The 19,083-nt window shown below is 35.0% G+C and overlaps 1 long non-coding RNA gene across 1 annotated transcript in view; it reads left to right on the forward strand.

The window, feature by feature from the left end:
• LOC141485697 (uncharacterized) overlaps positions 1-6,512 on the forward strand; it is an 82,196-nt gene extending 75,684 nt beyond the window's left edge. Inside the window, exon 3 of the long non-coding RNA XR_012467355.1 lies at positions 4,272-6,512. This is a non-coding gene — a long non-coding RNA (uncharacterized lncRNA). The remainder of the gene's footprint in view (positions 1-4,271) is intronic.
• Positions 6,513-19,083: the final 12,571 nt, after the last annotated feature.

Here is a 19,083-nt window from a genome sequence, read left to right on the forward strand (position 1 = left end):
TATATTTTGTTGGCGCATGTTCAGTTCAGGGGATGCACAAACTTTTATCAAGAATAACTTTTTGTTGAAAAACCCTTAATAAATAAGTTTCCTATATGGTGCATACTTTAGGGATGACACTGTATATAAGCAATAAAACATGAATTGAAAATTTAAAAAAATGAACAAAATATAAGAATCAAAATAAAAGATGAAAACAATTGAAACGTCGTGAAGTAACTTGATTTGAAATCTTTTCATATTCAATTTTTTTTATTTTTCAAGTTTTGTTGTGTTTATTCAATTTTTATTTATTTTTTACTATTTGTTAAATTTTTGCTCCTTTTTTTCTTTTTACTCTGTGGTCATTTTCATCTTTTTTTGATTATTTTATTTTATTCGTTTTATTTTATTTTCATTTCACGTTTTATTGCTTATATATAATTGATATTTCAAATATTCGTTCTAATTTTATTTGTTCTTCCATAGGTATATTTCGAATCATGTTAGACAATGGTAGTTCGAACTAGTAAAATTCACATATGCATATGAATCGTGATTCATACCTAAGTTATTGTCAGATTTGTTTTCAATAACCTCCAGTATATTTTATTTGATTTATATGCTGTTTCCACTCTTTACTATAATTCAAAATACATAAATAATTTGTGTACCTCAAAAGTTTTGGACTTTCAACCATCCATTTTCAATACTGTTTCTGTAATTTCCCACAACATACGCTTTTGGGATGATTTGGTATATGATTATATTAAAAACCAATTATCATTTACCATGATTCAATAACTTCTCCTTTCCCAAAAGTTCCGTTGTTCTTAACATTTCTATTTTCCTTTTTCGATCTGGCGATTTTTTTTGACAAATTTGTTCAACGCACAATAAAATCTGCCTTGATATCAAGAGTTGAACTGAGGTATAGAAAAATTAATTTGACGTAATGAATCCATTCAGTCCATTTGTCAAAGAGTGGAAAGATTTAACGCTCAGAATCAATCCACGTGTTTTTGGAAAAGAAAGTTTTTGACTTTCTACTTATCCATCTTGTTACAGAAAAATGTGTGAATCTTCCAAAGAAAGGAAGTGAGCAATCAAATAAAAAAAATAACTCTATACACACATTGTATATAGTTACTGCATTTCAAAGTATACTGTATCTATCTGAGAATGTCTTTCAATTGCATCAGAAACATATTGTGAAACGCAGGAACGGTCGGTAATACATGATTTCTTTTTCATGATGATCAGCCAAAATGACATTTTCGATTGAGCTATATATGAACTCAAACAATATTGAATATTACTGGATTTTTTTCCCAACACCAAATCGTTATTTTTAACACCTCGACACGTGATTCGATCACCAAGTGATCATCTCCAAAGAGGAAGATTAAAACCATTTTAATCTTTGCTTTGTTGACGACAGCACACTTGTCTCGTCATTCTGTTTGGATTCCAAGACATCGGCTACATATCTTCAGCGACAGCAGGAGTTGGCATATTTTAATGAGGATCTAGAAGTGATTTCGAATTGGGGTGAAAGTAACCAGGTTCAATTGAATGCCACAAAAACCCAGGCAGTGGTTTTCTACAAAAAAGAATAATGTCTCCGAACTGGATATAATAATGTCAGGGCAGTCAATTCCGCTTTCTGCTTCGATAAGTCTGTTGGGGGTTAAAATGGACACCAATATGTCTTGGCACAACCATGTCGCTGGGATTTCAAATGCTGCTTCTCAAAAGTTTGGAACACTTTTCCGAACCAGAAAAATGTACACACCTCTGATTTTTTTTATGCTTTGTGAAGCCCAAATCAGACCTTCTTTGTAGTATAGGAGCTCCGCCCCTAAGCATATCCTGTAGCTGCTGGATTCCACCCAGAAGAGAGGCATCCGAACCTCCCTAGCAACCTTGATACTCTGGAACATCGAAGATATGTTGGAGATTTGTCTCTCTTTTATAGATAGTTTCACGGGAAGTTTTCAAGTGATTGGCACATTTGATTCCACCAAGAGCGGTACATATCAGAAATATGTAACGGACTATGGCTGCTCATCGTTTTGAAATTTAACTCAGTACACCTCAAACTTCGCTGTTTAACTTTTTCATTTGGAGAATTGCGTGTGAGTGGAATAAACTTCCTGAAAACGTTTTTCCAAATGAATTTAATCTCCAGCTATTCAAATCCAATGTGAATCGCTACTTTCGCACAGGCATCGCTCTTAGAGCGCCTTAAGGATTTTCCTCTAGTGCTTGTGTTCTGTCCTTGAAAAAATCATTCAAAAGCGTCAAAAATATTTTTTCCAATAATCTCAAAATTTTGTTACTTTTGTTCAGCACAAATTTTCCTCCATTTTTCATAAAATTTCATATGTATTGCTGAGGTTATAACACAACCCCGATGAAATTAAATGAATTGAAATTTATTCATTCGAAAAATCTGAATTTCAATGAAATAAATGTTAATCCTCTTAAACCCTCACAACAGTATACTCAAAAATTTATTTCAATCACGTTATTGAAAATCAAATCAAACCAAACATCAATTCATTTGGTGAACCATCAACATCAATTGCAATTCCGCTTGATATCCATTGAATTCATGTAAATTGAATGATTAAAAACACAAATACGTTCTTGAATAGTTCAATTTTCGAAATGGAAATGGACTGGTATAAAAAAGCCATTGATATATAGAGCTCAATGAAAACTTTCTAGTATTGTGAACTTTTGGAATTTCAAATATATTTTGAAAAATGATTTAATTCTTGGAATATTGTTTTTTATGATCTCAGGCAGAAATAGCTGATGTTTATAAAGTTCATTCTATAAAGTATTGGGAAATATATGAAACGTTTTAAAATTACAGTGAAAGACGTTTATATCTGAATATTTTTTCTCAAGGACAAAACACAAGCACTACAGGAAAATCTTTAAGACGATCTCAGATCGGTGCCTGTGCGAAAGTCGCGATTCACATTGGATTTGAATCGCTGAAGATTGAATCCGTTTGGAAAAACATTCTCAGGCAGTTTATTCCACATAAACGCAGTTATCCAGATGGAAGAGAGAACAGTGAAGTTCGAGGTGTACTGAGTTAAACCTCAAAACGATAAGCAGCCACAGTTCGTCATGTATTTTTTATTTGTACCGCTCTTGGTAGAGTCAAATATGCCAAGTCACCTGAACACTTCCCGTTAAAGTATCTATAGAAGAGAGACAAATCTCCAACCTTTCTTCGATGTTCCATGCTATCAAGGTTGCACGTGATGTTCGCGTCTCCAATCAGGCGGATGGCCCTTTTCTGGATGGAATCCAGCAATTTCGGGATATTTTTGGGGGCAGAGCTCCATACATGAGAACAATACTATAAAGAAGGTCTGATCTGAGCTTTATAAAGCATCAAAAGTTGCTGAGGTGTGTACACAGGTACAGTTTTTTGGTTTGGAACAGTGTTCCAAGCTTTTGAGAAGCAGTCTTTGCAAAATTGCTCAACAGTAAAATTGTTCAACAACTCTTTCTCTCTATATATATTTTGGATGGCCGTTGCTTCCCTCTCGGGTACATTAGACCAGGGTCCTCCTATCTAGGTTGACAGGAGCTTCGTCGGGGGGCGCAGCGGTCTTGCACCAAGCAATGCTGCCACCCGTTTTTTATCGACCTTTTTTTTATATAAAAACAATTACATTTTTCATCAAGTGGCTTCCTGCTCGGGAGACCTTTTGGTTTTTTTTCACCACCCCGGCCTGGATACCGGCGTGAATAAAGGGAACCCCTTTATCTTCACTTTTTGAAAAGACTCTCACACATTTTAATTATCAACACAATGGACTAACACACAACACAAAACGGAGCCCTACGGTAGCACATAGCATCCGCGTACATTCTTTGTGAGCGGACGTTATTAGCACATCCGTCCACTACCACGGCACCACGAAACTCCAACCCTCAACAAACTCATCGAAGCAGAAAGCGGAATTGTCTGACCTGACATTATTATATCCGGTTCGGTGAGATTTTTCTTCTTGGAGAAAACCGATGCCTGGGTTTTTGACAATAAATATGACAATAAAACGTAATCTATACTATGTTTTACTAGCGAGCTGAGACTGACAGTCTTTGTGAATTTTATATTTTTTCCCACTGGTAACCTCATGAAACTGATTCATATATCCTGTTGAACACTGAATAATAAATATGTTATCATCACTGTTGTACGATTTCAACTTGATGTTTATCAGGTTTAAACTCAAGATGAAATTTTTATTTTTTTTGAGGGCCTATTGAATTTGATATGAAGACATGCTAAACTATGCATACGTATTTATACACGAAGAAACAAAAAACCCCCAACCCCACAAGTGGACAAAAAGTAAAAATGGACGAACGGTAGGTAATAGTTTGAAGCAGTGAAGACGGTCATTTTGGAACTCTTGGTGAGTACAGTACTATTTTTCTATTAACAAATTTGTCAATACTTCATCAGTAGTGATTTGCTTGATTTTTCGTGGTAATTTGTTGTTATATAGAATTGTATTATAATGTGGAGAATCTTCAAAATGATTATCACATTTTTTGTCGCTAAAAGAAATAGAGACCCACAACAGCCTTGTCATAACTCGCTTAGTTTTGATGTTAGGGACTTTTATAGGAAACAGAAAAACATTTTCATGATCCCTGAAAGAGGTTCTAAGAGTTTCCTCAAAAATGATTTGTTTGTTGGTTGTTTCACATTGAAATTTTCAATTTTGGAGTTTGACGAAAAAACACATATTTCACTCTACTGGCACTATTAACTCACCATTCTTCTTATATTTTCATACGCTACATTTTCAAGAAAATATTTTCTTCGATGAACTATTTACTTTTTGAGATAATTGCGAAAAATTGTGTGAAAACGTGGGTTTGTTGGTTGTAAAATTGACAATTCATATGAAAAAAGTTTATGTGAAAAAAGTTACGAGGAATTACTCAATCTATTAATTCCTGGCTTATTTTCGATGAAAAATTTTTCACCCCTCGAAAAGAGATGGCATTCACACCAGGGTGAATTAACCCCCGGTACAGGGTAAGCTTTGGAAATTATACAGTATCGCCTTATTTCAATTTCAATAACCGGAATGGAAAATATTTGACGACGGATCGATAATCTACTGCGTTAAAAATAATGAAAATGAATTTTCTGAGAAAGTCTAAGCTAAATAAGGTGCTATTCAACTGGCTAATTGAACAAAATGCATAATATAATAGAAGGGTGATATTTGAAAACGTGGGTAATATTTGAAAACGTGGGTTAGTTGGTTAAAAAATTGACAATTCATATGAAAAAAGTTTATATGAAAAAAGTTACGAGGAATTACTCAATCTATTCATTCCTGGCTTATTTTCGATGAAAAATTTTTCACCCCTCGAAAAGATGTGGCATTCACTCCAGGGTCAATTAACCCCCGGTACAGGGTAAGCTTTGGATCGAGCGAGTGCTCGAAATGTTGACAGTAGTATACTGTGATTGTATTCTGAGTCAAAAAAATGTTCAAAAGTGGTAGAAGCTTCTCACAGAAGGTCGGGAAGATGTGAATGACGACGCTCGCCTTGGACGCCCCAGCACATCAACAACCGATGAAAATGTCACATTGTCGTATGGTCAATAAGGAGTATTATCTTGAAGTTTTGTGCCGCTTGCGAGAAACAACACGAAGAAAACGTCCGGTATTGTGGAAATAAAATCCATGGCTTCTGTATCACGATAATGCATCCGTTTCCTCGTCATTGCTTGTTCGTAATTTTTTTGGTCAGAAACAACTCTGTAATCATGCCTCAGCCACCGTATTCACCAGATTTGCCTCCTGCGACTTTTTTCCAGTTGAAGATTGAAGAGAGCCATAAAAAACTGCGTTTTGCGACGATTGAGGAGATGAAGACCGAATCGCTGAGAAAGCTCAAAGACATACCAGAAAGTGCATATTAGAACTGCCTCGAGGACTGGGAAAACGCTGGTGCAAATGTATTATATCTGAGAGTGACTACTTTGAAGGAGGCAAAATAGAAATCTATGAATATATGAATTTCTTTGGGAAAAATGAAAATTCGCTTCATTTTTTGCCTTCATTGATGCACATATGCGATATATGCTTCTGGGGAGTACCTATATAGGGCGTTCCAACGAAAACTTGATCCCCCTGTAAGTCAGAAACGGACGTGTAATCAAAAATTTAAAAGAACACGCCAATTTTCATTTCTAGTGGGACTAATTCTGATATGGAATTCATACCCGAAACTTCACCCTCCTACGGTCAGCAACTACCCCCCCTACTTTTTTCAGCATGGGGGGTCGAGTGACACATCATTTGAAAGGTCTTTTGTTCCTCTATTACCTCTGTGATTTTTTTCGAAATTGGTCATTCGTTATTGAGAAATCAAATCAACGGATAAATTGTTCAAAATGACCTCCATCTAGTTCCATATAATAATACGGTCTACTTTCGAAAGCGTTCCGTACATTATTCAAGATCTCCGGAGTCAGCAATCGGCACTTTCGAACAATTCTTTGTAGCTTTGTAGAGTACACTTTCGACGACAAACGTTTGTCCAAAAAACTGTCTCACCCGAACATCAAAATGTGGGGGTGCACCACCACTGGAATGTTATTTCATTTTCTACTAAATTGTCATCATTTCCCAAAATTTGTGTAGTCATAGGATCTACATAGTCTTGTATGTGTCTCCAAAATGTGTCTCCATTGAGATTACATTCAATGAAGAATGGTCCAACAATATGATTACCAAAAATGCCGGCCCAGACATTCAATTATTGTGGAGTTTGTGAATGTGTTTCCATCACCAAATGAAGATTCACATCGCTCCAGTAATAACAATTATGTTTATTCACTTCACCATTCAACATGAAAGAACTGTCGTCTGAAAAACATGTTTTGTAGGTTTGGGTTATTGGTCAATTTCTCACTGAACACCCCACAAAACTGAAGTCGTCGATCGGGATCATCTTCGTTTAATTCCTGAACTATCCTTATTTTGAAGGTGAAATTTGTAGGCTTTCAAATTCGAAAACTAGTATTTGATACACCAGATGCTCTAGCTGACAGATTGTTGATCCATTTGTACATGTCCTAAAACTGCAACTTCAACTCTGTTATTTCTGACAGGACGGGATACTTCATGTTTTCTGTTGTGAACCGAACTTGAAGTTCGAAACTTATCCATTAACTGTTTAACGAATTGATGGCTCACGTTGTGGTCTGGATGATTCGTATTATAAATTCTTGCAGCAGCTTTAGCACACTCATTATTTCGATAATAGGTTGCAACAGCTTCTATTCTTTCTTCAGTAGAATAAACCATGTTGGAACACAGTGAACAAGGATAACTGAATAATAATTCGTGAAGAAGTGACAGTGGCCGACTATCTACTTTTTGTTCTGCGACTAGATTTGACAAATACTACCAGTGCAGAAAAAACTAACAGTGTCGTCCATTCCAAAACGTTCACTACTAATTAAATACATTTTACAATCTAGAAGATCAGCGACAAAAAATCGTTCGGGAGTGCCGATTGCTGACTCCGGACATATTGAATTATCTACGGAATGCTTTCGAGACTAGTCTTTATTATTATAGGGCAGTGGTCGCCAACCTGTCGATCGCGAGCTACCGGTAGCTCGCGGAGGCAATTCTGGTAGCTCTCACAACGATTTTAATTTAAAAAATACAAACTGCAAAAATCAGAGAAGCTTCCGAAAATTCCACAAAAAAATATAATTGTCATAATATTAAACATAAACAGCGGCAACTTTGCGATGAACGATCTGCCGCTGACGCCATCAAGCTAGAATCGGCTAGAACCGACCAGCCGGACCACCGCGTCCGAGAACGATCTGGATTGCTTTGAACGGGATGAATACGCTCGGCGCGGCGACATTGCGCTTACTTTAAAACTGAACGCGTAACCAACGTCCAGCGGTTGGATTAGTAGAGAACAACAAAAATAATATTATGGCAAGCAGTTGTAAGAAGGTAAAGACATACCACTTTCATTCGGAATGGGAAGAACAATACTTTTTTACAGAAGTTAAAGATAAAAATGTGTGTTTGTTATGTGATACTTCGGTCTCCGTTGCTATAAAAGGAAAATGTTGAGAGACATCATAAAACTGTACATTCTAATTTTGAAAAATCATTCCCACTAAATTCTGCCGCCAGAAAGGAGAAAATGAAACAGTTAAAAAAGCAGTTAATTGGACAACAATCAATATTTTTAAGAACAGTCAACAAAAATGAGGCTGCAACTGAAGCATCGTACCGTGTGTCCCAGATAATTGCACAAAAAAAGAAACCTTATGAAGACGGGGAAATGATAAAACAGGCGTTTTTAGAAGCTGCTGATTCGTTATTTGCCAACTTTAGAAATAAAGACGAGATAGTTTCAGCTATAAAATCTATGCAACTTTCTCCTAATACAGTGATGAGACGTGTAGAAGTAATGAGCAATGATATTTTTTTACAGTTAAGAACTGACTTAAATAACTGTGTTTATTTTTCACTTCAACTGGATGAATCGACAGATGTCGTTGACACTGCCCAGATGGCCGTGTTCGTCAGGATGGTTTTTAGTGATTTTACGATTAAAGAAGATCTTTTGAAGTTCATTCCACTGAAAGGACACACTACTGGACATGAGTTGTTTTCTCATTTAAAAAATATTATTTCTTCCGAGAAAATTCCAATATCGAAAATGGTAGGCTTGACAACCGATGGCGCTCCAGCTATGGTGGGTTGTGATAAGGGTCTGGTGGCGTTATGTCGTGAAGATGAAACTTTTCCGCAATTTCTCTGTTACCACTGCATTATCCATCAGCAAGCATTATGTGGAAATTTCCTGAAACTAAACAACGTTATGAAACTGGTGGTAAAAATTGTGAACAAGATTAGAGCTTAAGCGTTACAAATAAGATTATTCAGAACCTTGGCCCATGAAGTTGACTGTCAATACGGGGACCTATTCCTTCACTCTGAAGTCCGATGGTTAAGTAAGTTAGTCTCAAGTACTGAATGTATCTGGCCTATTGTAAGTAAAGACAAATATTCAGTTCTATCGCAATCGACTTACAGATGAACATTTGGATAATTGTATTCGAATGGCTGCATCAAATTATACTGCAAACATTAAAAAAATTATCGATGACTCAGCCTTCTCATTGAACGTGCTTTTTTATTTTTCAATGTTTATGTTCATGATAGTGCGTTACTTTTTTGTTGTTATTATTAACTAATTTTAAATCATACGTGACATGCCGTTGTGGCTGGATAAAAGTTTGTGTTTATTTTTCAAACACCTTCGTTTGATAGGTAGGAATGTAGCTATGAACAAGTACGTACTAGTAATATTAGTTATTTTGTTATTAGTGTATTATTAGTAGCTATGTATTATGAATTACCAGTTAAATAGTAAAATAAATACATATAATGATGAATTAACTGTGGATTATTTCATTTACATTGCGTTACATGGCTTCCGTGTGGGTAACTCGCTGTTTATTCCAAAATTAACAAAGTAGCTCAACACATTGAAGAGGTTGGCTACCACTGTTATAGGGACTCATGCTTTGATTGATTTCAGGAAGAAATTCTGATATTTTGATTGAAATATTCTATTGTGGTTCAAAGGCTATCTCTTTATAACATGAAATATATTTTAGAAGAAACTTTCGATTTATATATTGACTGATTTGTGACTATATGAATATGACAAAATATTCATGTAAATGAAGTTTAGTATTTTTTTTCGAATTGTTTTAAATATGGTACGCAAACGTTAAGCAGTGAATGCTTTTTTATCAGAAATCCACAAAATAATATCAATTCCAGCCCTCGTCCCTCCCCAGCCAATAACTTTCATCAGGAATCCTTTTGAAAAGCCACTCCGAACGACCTACTATAGATATAAACGAGGCACGTTCGAGTCGAACGATTGTAATTTTTTATCCGAACGCGAATATCCATTAAGAATTCGATAGTATTTTTCATTTAATTGGGACGTTTGGCGTCGGTTCTCGGGGTGCCCTAATTGGCAAACGCTGAAAACGGTTCAGGTGAGTCGCACCTGAAAAATAAACGCGAACAATGGATTCCCTTTTTTCGCATCTGCATTATTGTTGTTTGATGATGAGGGAGAGTGGAGTCGGCGATAATGTTGTTGATGGATCGTATTGATGAACTTTTATCATAACGCTTAATACCTAGTAGGATGATTCGATTTACAGGGAACAATATTATTCTGTTTATGAATATGTCTTCATCCATTCAATTCATTCACATTATATTACTAATTTTTGCACACATACTCATATTAGGATACTTTTCATACAATGCATTCCAAGAATAAAACCATAGATCACATCAGGACTAATAACATCTATTCGAAAGAGAGATTAACTAGAAAATAAATTGACACTCCTTCAGTAGCTTCAAAAAAAGAATTTTACCTATATAAAAATAAGTTGAACGCACTAAAAAAAAAGACTTCTATAGAGAAAACTCGATTCTTTGAATGGAGACCGCAAACATACCTGGGAACTCATCAAAGATGTAACAAACAAATATAGTTTGAAAAACTAAAGAACACGTTTTTAAAGAACATAGAACTAAAAAGTTAAAAATATATTTTTTTTAAACAAGCTTAAAACAATAACGAACGGAAAATACTAGTATTATTGTGAAAAAAGCGACGGGTGCTTGATATACAAAAAATAGGGCACAAAGCGCCCACGCTTTTTTCACATAAATACCAGTATTGTTCGTTTGTTATTGATTTAAGCTTATTTAAAAAGCTTAAATCAATAACATTTATATTAACTTATTCAAAGGTTGTTTTTCAGTTTTTTGAAGTATTTTAATTTTTTATTTGTTAGTTTCGTATGATATAAAATTCAGTTTTTTAAGTCTTTTTAAACTATATTTATTTTATCTGAATTTTGGGATCAATCAGCCGTATATTGTTTAGAAAAATGATCATTGTTATTTTCCGATTCCGGAGAGACAGCTTGAAAATCAGCTACCAAGCCCAAGGCAGCAGGCGCGCAAAGGAGGGTTACAAATCAGGCAGTAGGCGCGCGTGTTTTAAAAAAAATACTTTTTTCAAATGAAGAAATACATGTAAAGTGAGTTCGAATTATATCAAGGAGGTTACGTACAACGTCATCTGCCCGCGAATAGATCAAGCAATACTATCAATATATCAAAGAGTTACGTACAGCGCCATCTGCCTGCGAATAGATTAAGCAATAATGTCGATATATCAAGGAGTTTAACGTATAGCGCCATCTGCCCGTGAATAGATCAAACAATTATGTCGATAATTCTGTCAAATACGTAATGATAATAATAATAAGTTTATTCTCAAAATAATAATAAGTTTCTCAAAATAATATACAATAATATAATAATTGTGCACTTTCATTCAGAGATATTTCGAATGAACAAGTATCCACTAAGGCAGTGCCTGTGCGTGGGTGATTTACTTATTCCAAATATTGACACTAATTAGTACGGGTTCAGTTGCATTTCTATATAAGAATTATATGTATAAAATTATGTATAATTCACTAAAATGTTGTAACATAATAAAATTGTAGTAAATGTAATAAAATTAGGCTAATGAGCCTTACATACAATTATTGAAACATAAATATCATAACGTAGGTAACGAACATAAATAATCAACAAGAATAAAATATATTGAATATTCTGATATGGAAACAATGATTGGACAGCCTTACGTTCTAAAGAAGAAATATAATGTTTAGTCCTTTTCTTGAAGGAATATATGTTTGAGACTTCTTTGTTTTCCGTCGGCAAAAAGTTATAAAAAACACTAGATAAAAAAAGTATGATTTCTCTGTACTATTATCTTTCTGGCTGGTTTCATTTTCAGAGAATTATTGTCTTTCAGACGAGTTTGGTAGTTATGGCTGATGAGTGGGAGATTAAATCTGTTTTCAAATTGTCTTATCACAATTTTATAGTAATAGTGCTGACGCAAATCAAAGACTTCCGTTTCCGCAAATAGTAGGTCGGAGGAATACCTAATTGGTTTGGAAGATATAATTTTCAAAAATCTTTTTTGTATTACTTCAAGATTCTGCAAGTGAGCATTTTTTGTTGATGCCCCCAAGCTAAAATACCGTAAGTAAGTCGTGTTTCCACTAATGATTGATAAAGAATTTTGAGATACTTGAAATCCAGTATTTACTGAAAGTATTTAAAAAAAAATCTGTTTAAAATCTGTTTTTCCGTTAACCAGCTGTCGCACCCCTACGAACGACAACCCTCAGAAGTCGAAACTTGTGCGAGCTAAGGATTAACGAGGTCTTACCTTTTAACGTGTGATTCCTAACACGTGATTCCTAACACTAACCTATATAGGAGATAATGTATAGTTTCACAGACTTGCACCAGGTGTTTATCCCACCTAAGATGACAATCCACTATTAAGCCCAGATATTTCGCATTATTGGCTCTTTTAATCGTAATAGTTTCATCCGAGCTTATATTAATTTGTAACTTGTCGTAGTCCGGGAGGCCACTGACGTAACAAGAAAATGGAACGAAACAGGTTTTTTTATAGTTTATTGAAAGTACTTTTTGTCCAAAACATTTAATTAAATTTGCCAAATCTTTTTTTGCTTTTTCTTTCAACCTGTCCCAAGTATCATCCTCATACATAACGACAGTGTCGTCTGCGAAACTGGAAACCGTACCTAAGCTATTGAAGGTAAATATAGAGTTTATATAAATTATAAAAAGAAATGGACCGAGTACGGTTCCTTGAGGTACTCCACATCTTATTTTTGATTTTTTGCTTGATGTTTCGTCTATTCTAACACATTGTTTTCTATTTAGAAGGTAAGTTTTCAGTAATTCAAAAGGTTTTCCTCTAAATCCTAGATCTTGCAATACTTCTAACAACTGCGTATGATTCACCGTGTCGAAGGCTTTTGCAATATCTAAAAAAAAAAACACATAGGGATGGATGGCCTTTATCCAAATCTTCATAGATTTTAGTTGCAACTAAGTGGATTGCATCTTCCGTAGTTTAACCATCTCGGAACCCAAATTGTCTATTTGAAATCAAATTATATTTTTCTATATACTTCATCATTCTTATTTTTATGACTTTTTCTAGCATATTCCGATATAAAATGTAAAGGAGAGTTACAAACAAACATACATACATACAGGTGAAGCTAATATAAAGCGTTTAATAATTAAAAAAACTGAACAATCCATCTCAAGCATTCAAGCAGTAATTGAAAAGATATCAAAACTCAAAAACAGCTGCTGTTCACTAGGCCCAGATATCATATCTTTAATGTACATAACAATATACAGATAGAACCATTAGTACACATCATCAATTTAACTTTCAAACAAGAAAAACTTCATCAGTGGAAAGAATCATCAGTGACTCCTGTTTATAAAGCCGGCAAAGATGATTGTGTAGAAAACTAAATGCCCATCTCTATCATGAATAATTTTGTGAAAATCTTTGAATTCACACTTATAAAAAGATGAATTTTAGTGAAAATCATGTAAAGTAACTAAGTCAATTCGGTTTCATTGCAAACTGTAATACTGAAAGTGCTGCATTAGATCTGATTGAAAAATCGTAATGGCCTTGCATAGCTCAAAAAAATGTTTGACGATTTTCCTGGACCTTGCCAAAGCTTTCTATATACCGTAGCATATGCCAAGCTTTTGAATAAATTATACACATATGGCATACATGGACCAACTTTTATTAGAAGACCATTTGAGTGATGGAGTACAGAAAATAAAAATAGACAACCAATTCAGTAGTTCTACAGAAGACAAAATAGGAGATCCTTAAGGAATAGTACTGGGACTTATTATGTTTCTCATTTATATGAACAGTTTGAAACAAAAATGCAAAAGGCTTCTCATATCATATGCAGATAACACTGTCATTGTTATTATAGGGGACTCATGGAAAAATGTAAACAAAGATTCGTAGAAGCTACTAAGAGATGTGAGGCTATGGTTAAATTGTAACGTTCTAAGTCTTAACCCTTCACCGCATGAATTTTCATTTTATAGCAAAAAAATTGTATGTGATGAGAAATTCAACCCTATTTGATGGAAAAATATTTAAAAAATCAATCCCTGTTGATTTTCATGATTTTGGAACATCAGGTGATATTGACTTGGCAATACATTATTAATTTGAGACTAAGAAGTATAGTTTATTCATAAAAAATCCTTCAGTATGAAAGCGTAAATGACAATTTCGATCCTCTTTTAGGCATAATGGAATTTGGCATTTGGTGCACATCACAAAAGTTTTTCCTGAGCAACCAGGGTATTTACATCTTGATCTACATGTTTCTTGCCAGTATGGGAAATGATCTATATTATCTGTTCTGATATCTTCTTGAGGAATTTCTTTTGTTGGCTCTTTTTTTCTTTAATATTCATACATTTGTTGGAGGTTCACGCTCGGAGGCCTCTGTTAAACCTGCTTGGTTTTCCTGCTAAACAAAGCGCGTCTGCAATTGCATATCAAACTTTTTTGCTCTTCTAGCAAGTAGCCAGCTATTCACGGCAACCAAGTCGATGAAATGAAAAAAAAATGCGCAACTAGTATTTTTTTGACCTTATTTTTATACGATAGAAACCCAACATCGCACCTAGAAGGTCTACTCTACCCAAATACTTATTATAAATGAGGACACTCTTTGGACAAGGTATCATCTTATGTGCATTCTCTTGCTTGAAAAATATCCGCTTTTCTCCTACTTGTTGACTTCCTGCATACGTTGACAAAGTGGTGACTACTTTGTTATCAAACTAAGATACAACACTAATGACCTCACCATCTATAGTAGCTATTTTTTCAACTAAATGACTCGATTTAATCTCACCGTCCCTAAGGCTAGTATACCTTCAGTAGTCAAATAAGTCATGAGTGGAACACTGGAGAACCAATTGTCAAAAAACAATTTGAAATTCTGATTTCTTGGTATAGATTCAGATAGCTTCACAACAACATTACTACTAATACTAAGAGTTGGAGCTCCTAGAAGTACAGTATTGCTTTGTGCTCCTGCAAACAGATCGAAATCATAACTAAAGCCAGATATACCGCTGAGAACAACATTTTTGAAACCCCATTTATGTGGTTTCTTCGGATTATATTGTTTGAGTTGTGTTCGAGCTTTTGTTGGAATAATCTGTTCATCTACAGCAAGATACTCTTCTTTCGGAACTAGCAGTAATCTTTCTCTTATTTGGGTAAGAAATGGCCTAATCTTGAACAATTTATCGTATCCAGTTTGACTGTTTCCAGTCATGTCATCATTGTTGTTGAAATGTAAGAAACGCTTTATCTCTTCAAATCTATTACAGCTCATCACGTTGCTCACAGCAGGATGGCCGATCGTATTATGCCAGTAATGCCTTGTGGCCGGCCAGCTGAATAAGGGACATGTACATGGTAATACCGATAAATTGCTCTATTTCGAACTCTTTCACAGGTTTATTTGGACGGCACTGTACAGAATAAAGGTTAGTCTGTTCACAGATATACTTTATAAGGCTAGCTGGGAAAAGAAACTTGAAGAATTGGATAGGAGTTTCTAACTCTGATATAGAAAAAGGCAAATCCTGAGAACCAGTAAATTTTATCTCTTCTTCAGATTTTTCGAGATTTCCTTCTACCCAATTGTATACTTCTTTTCTCTTTTTCTTTTTTTCAAGTCGTTTTTGTATTGTTGATAAGGGTATATTATCATCTGAAGAATCAAAGTCATCAAATTCTCGATTCATGATACTGGCAACATCATCGTCTAAGGGAGTTTCTCCAAATTTACTATCCACAGGTAATTCAACACCTAAAAGGGGTTCATCATCCTCATCAGATAAATTGGAATCTTCACTATCGATACAAGGAATTTTTACGGCAGTCATCTTGCCATAAAATACTTTGGGATCCATACCTGAAAACATGATCATATTGTCAGGATGATCCATCATTGCATGATGTGCCATATAAGGTACATACTTGTTTCCAGAATTGTTCATTAGTTCTGAGAAACTTTTCACTACTGAACTTACCTAGAGATGTTTTTAATATCACTGTTGAACACTCTATAATTTTTTCTCGGTAGAAAAATACTTTCAAACAAGAGTAAATGGACAGCAAAGATCACCCCAAGCGTGACAAATGAAATTTCTAACAAGAATAAACTTGAAGACTCCTTCCAATGCACTCGTTGATAAAATAGTCCGGCCGTGATGTGTATGAGATAGATTGGTTTGTGCCAGATATGGTTATGTATGAAATGACGACAAAATTCGTTCTCAAGTATTATAAATCAAATAATTTTTGCTTTGTACCATATTTGGCACATGATGCGGTAAAGGGTTAATATCGATAAAACAAAATTTCTAACTTTCACTTTACTGCAAAATGATCGGCTGGAAAAAATACTTTGAGTGTACATCAAACAGGGTGTGAAACACGAAATTACTCTTGTTCATTGATAGGTATTATGATAGATCAGCATCTGAGATGGGACGCTCACTCTGATTACGTAGTGAAAAGACTCAGAATGTTTATTAAAAGATTATATCAATTTCAAGATATCCTGCATAAAACAAATCTTATATTATACAAATCTCTAGCGGAATCTGTCCTAAGATACTGTATAAATGCTTAGGGTGGAATGTATAATAAAACAATTAGTCAACTTTGAACAAAACAGAACATTTGAATGAAAATTATATTGAAGAAACTTAGGTTATTCTCAACACGATATTGAAATATTGAATGTAGAGGATTTATATTTCTATCAATGTCTTCAGTGGATGTTCAAAAACAAACACAACTAGGAAAAAAATCTGGCGGAAAAATATACAACATCTGTTGAAAGATTATCTATTAGAATACCCAAATTCATAATAAGTCATATACAAATATTTATATTTTGTTTCGGACCTAAAGTATATAATATGTCATTTCTAAAAGTAATGCATATAAAAATAGTGAAGTACACACGAAATATTGAAAGCTTTATTCTTAGAAGCAATATACTGAATTATATTTTCAACTGATATACACACTCCTCCATTACTTATTATTCATTCTTTCTTATTTTCTCTATTCTACTATCCTAACCTACCCAACTAATATAAAATAATTCTTATCATAAATTTCGAAGTAAATTAAGATACCCAAAAGGAATAATGATGAAAGTAATTTTTTACCATGCGCGCGCACACCGGCACCGTTACGAAAAACCGACACCCTGAAGTAAACTTCTTCTTCTTTAATTTGTATGGCTGTTGCTTTCCAGTCGATCGCATTTGGTCAGACTCCTCCTGTCCATAGTGAACAGAAGCTTTGTCCGGGGGCGCAGTTTTTCTTTCATGAAAACTACACTCTTTTTTGCGATAAAATATCTTAAAAGAGCGAAAGCAAAATGATGAATTTTGGGGTAGTTGTTGAGTAGAACCTCAATCCTAATTTTCATTAACATCGGTACTCTTTGGCAAAATAAAGTCTGGAATGAAGTCATTGACTGCTCTGAAAAATAAAATGTATCAGAAAAACAATTGACATTAACCTACGTGTCTTGAAGGCGGTCAAATCGCCAAAGCAGTTCCTTGAGACGTAAACTCGTTTCAACAATATCGTTTGCTCGTTCAAAATCGGAGTTTCGCGTAAAAGCCGGAATTGAATGAACAAACTAGTTACTTCGGCCCTCCCCACAGATTTTCCGCCGTCAGAGTCGATTAACCATTTATAACAATTAAGTTCGCATTATTACTCTGAAGTGTACGAGAGGAAAAGGAACTCGCATCGAGTGAGCCCTCGAGGTTATCCTTCGAGTTAGTGAAACCGTTTACACTAACTCAATGCATTGATTGCCTTGGTTTGGAGCGAGAGGTGGAAAGGAAGGAGATGACAAAATGATGTATTGTGTGTGTGTGTCTTTATGGACGACAGGAAAATATAAAGATATTCATTCCGATGTGATTGAAGACGAGTTTGAAACAGGAAGCAGGGGCTCGAAAACTGTAACTTATTAACCTTCAAATATAATATACCAGAAAGTGAGATACAAACTGGATGTTAATTACTTTCCTGATTTTGAGTTTAGTGAATTTTGCGGGAGGAGGAAATACTGGAAGCAGATATCTGTTGGTTCACAGATAGATCAATAACAGGGATCTATACGATCGTATTTCTGGTAAAATCTACATCACTGATTTATGCGTGGAGAGAAGGGCCAACCTCACACATAAATCATATAAATCAGAACTCTCCTTAAAAAGAAAACTCAACAATTCGTCTTTGGCTGAAATTCTAGCTAGACCCCGAAAAATCATGAAGGACGCTATAAGCGGATTCATCGGACCAGTTACATCTGTCAAATTAGTTGTCATTTATTCAGTCTGTTTTGCCAAATCAACATGGATGGATATAGCATTCTACATCACGTGGAAATAAAATCAGTGTTTTGTTAGGGCAACGTACCGCCCGCTTCGCCCATTTACGGTAACCATAGTCGTTCTACTGTGAGGACTATTCGCAATGTGGTGGATAAATTTGAGCCCACTGATTCAGTAAACGATCAACCAACACCCGTACGACGAAACGTAAGATCTACCGAAAACATCGCCGGTGTCTGTGAGAGTGCGCAGGATAATCTGAGCCAGGCGATTTCGCGTCGCTCACAAGAAATTCAGCTTTTCGCAGACTACAACTTGGCGAATTTTACGTCGTGACTTGGTTCTGCACACGAACAAAATTCAACTGACCCAAGAGCTGAAGGTAAACAACCATAGACAACGACGTGTTCGCTGGATGGGCTCTAGAGCAGTTAGCAACCGACCCTGATTTTCATCGAAAAATCAACATCTTTCGCGATGAGGCCCATTCCTGGTTGAATGGGTACGTGAACAAACAAAATTGTCAAATTTGCGTCGATATCAATCCACAATCCAATGTGTATAGAGCACCTGACTATAAGAATATTGATCAGTTCCTACAGAA

This window comes from Leptinotarsa decemlineata, unplaced genomic scaffold (assembly GCF_025532065.1).
Source record: "Leptinotarsa decemlineata unplaced genomic scaffold, Ldec_3_MD MMD2_tig00026330_RagTag_RagTag, whole genome shotgun sequence".
In the NCBI taxonomy this organism is placed as follows: Eukaryota; Metazoa; Arthropoda; class Insecta; order Coleoptera; family Chrysomelidae; genus Leptinotarsa; species Leptinotarsa decemlineata.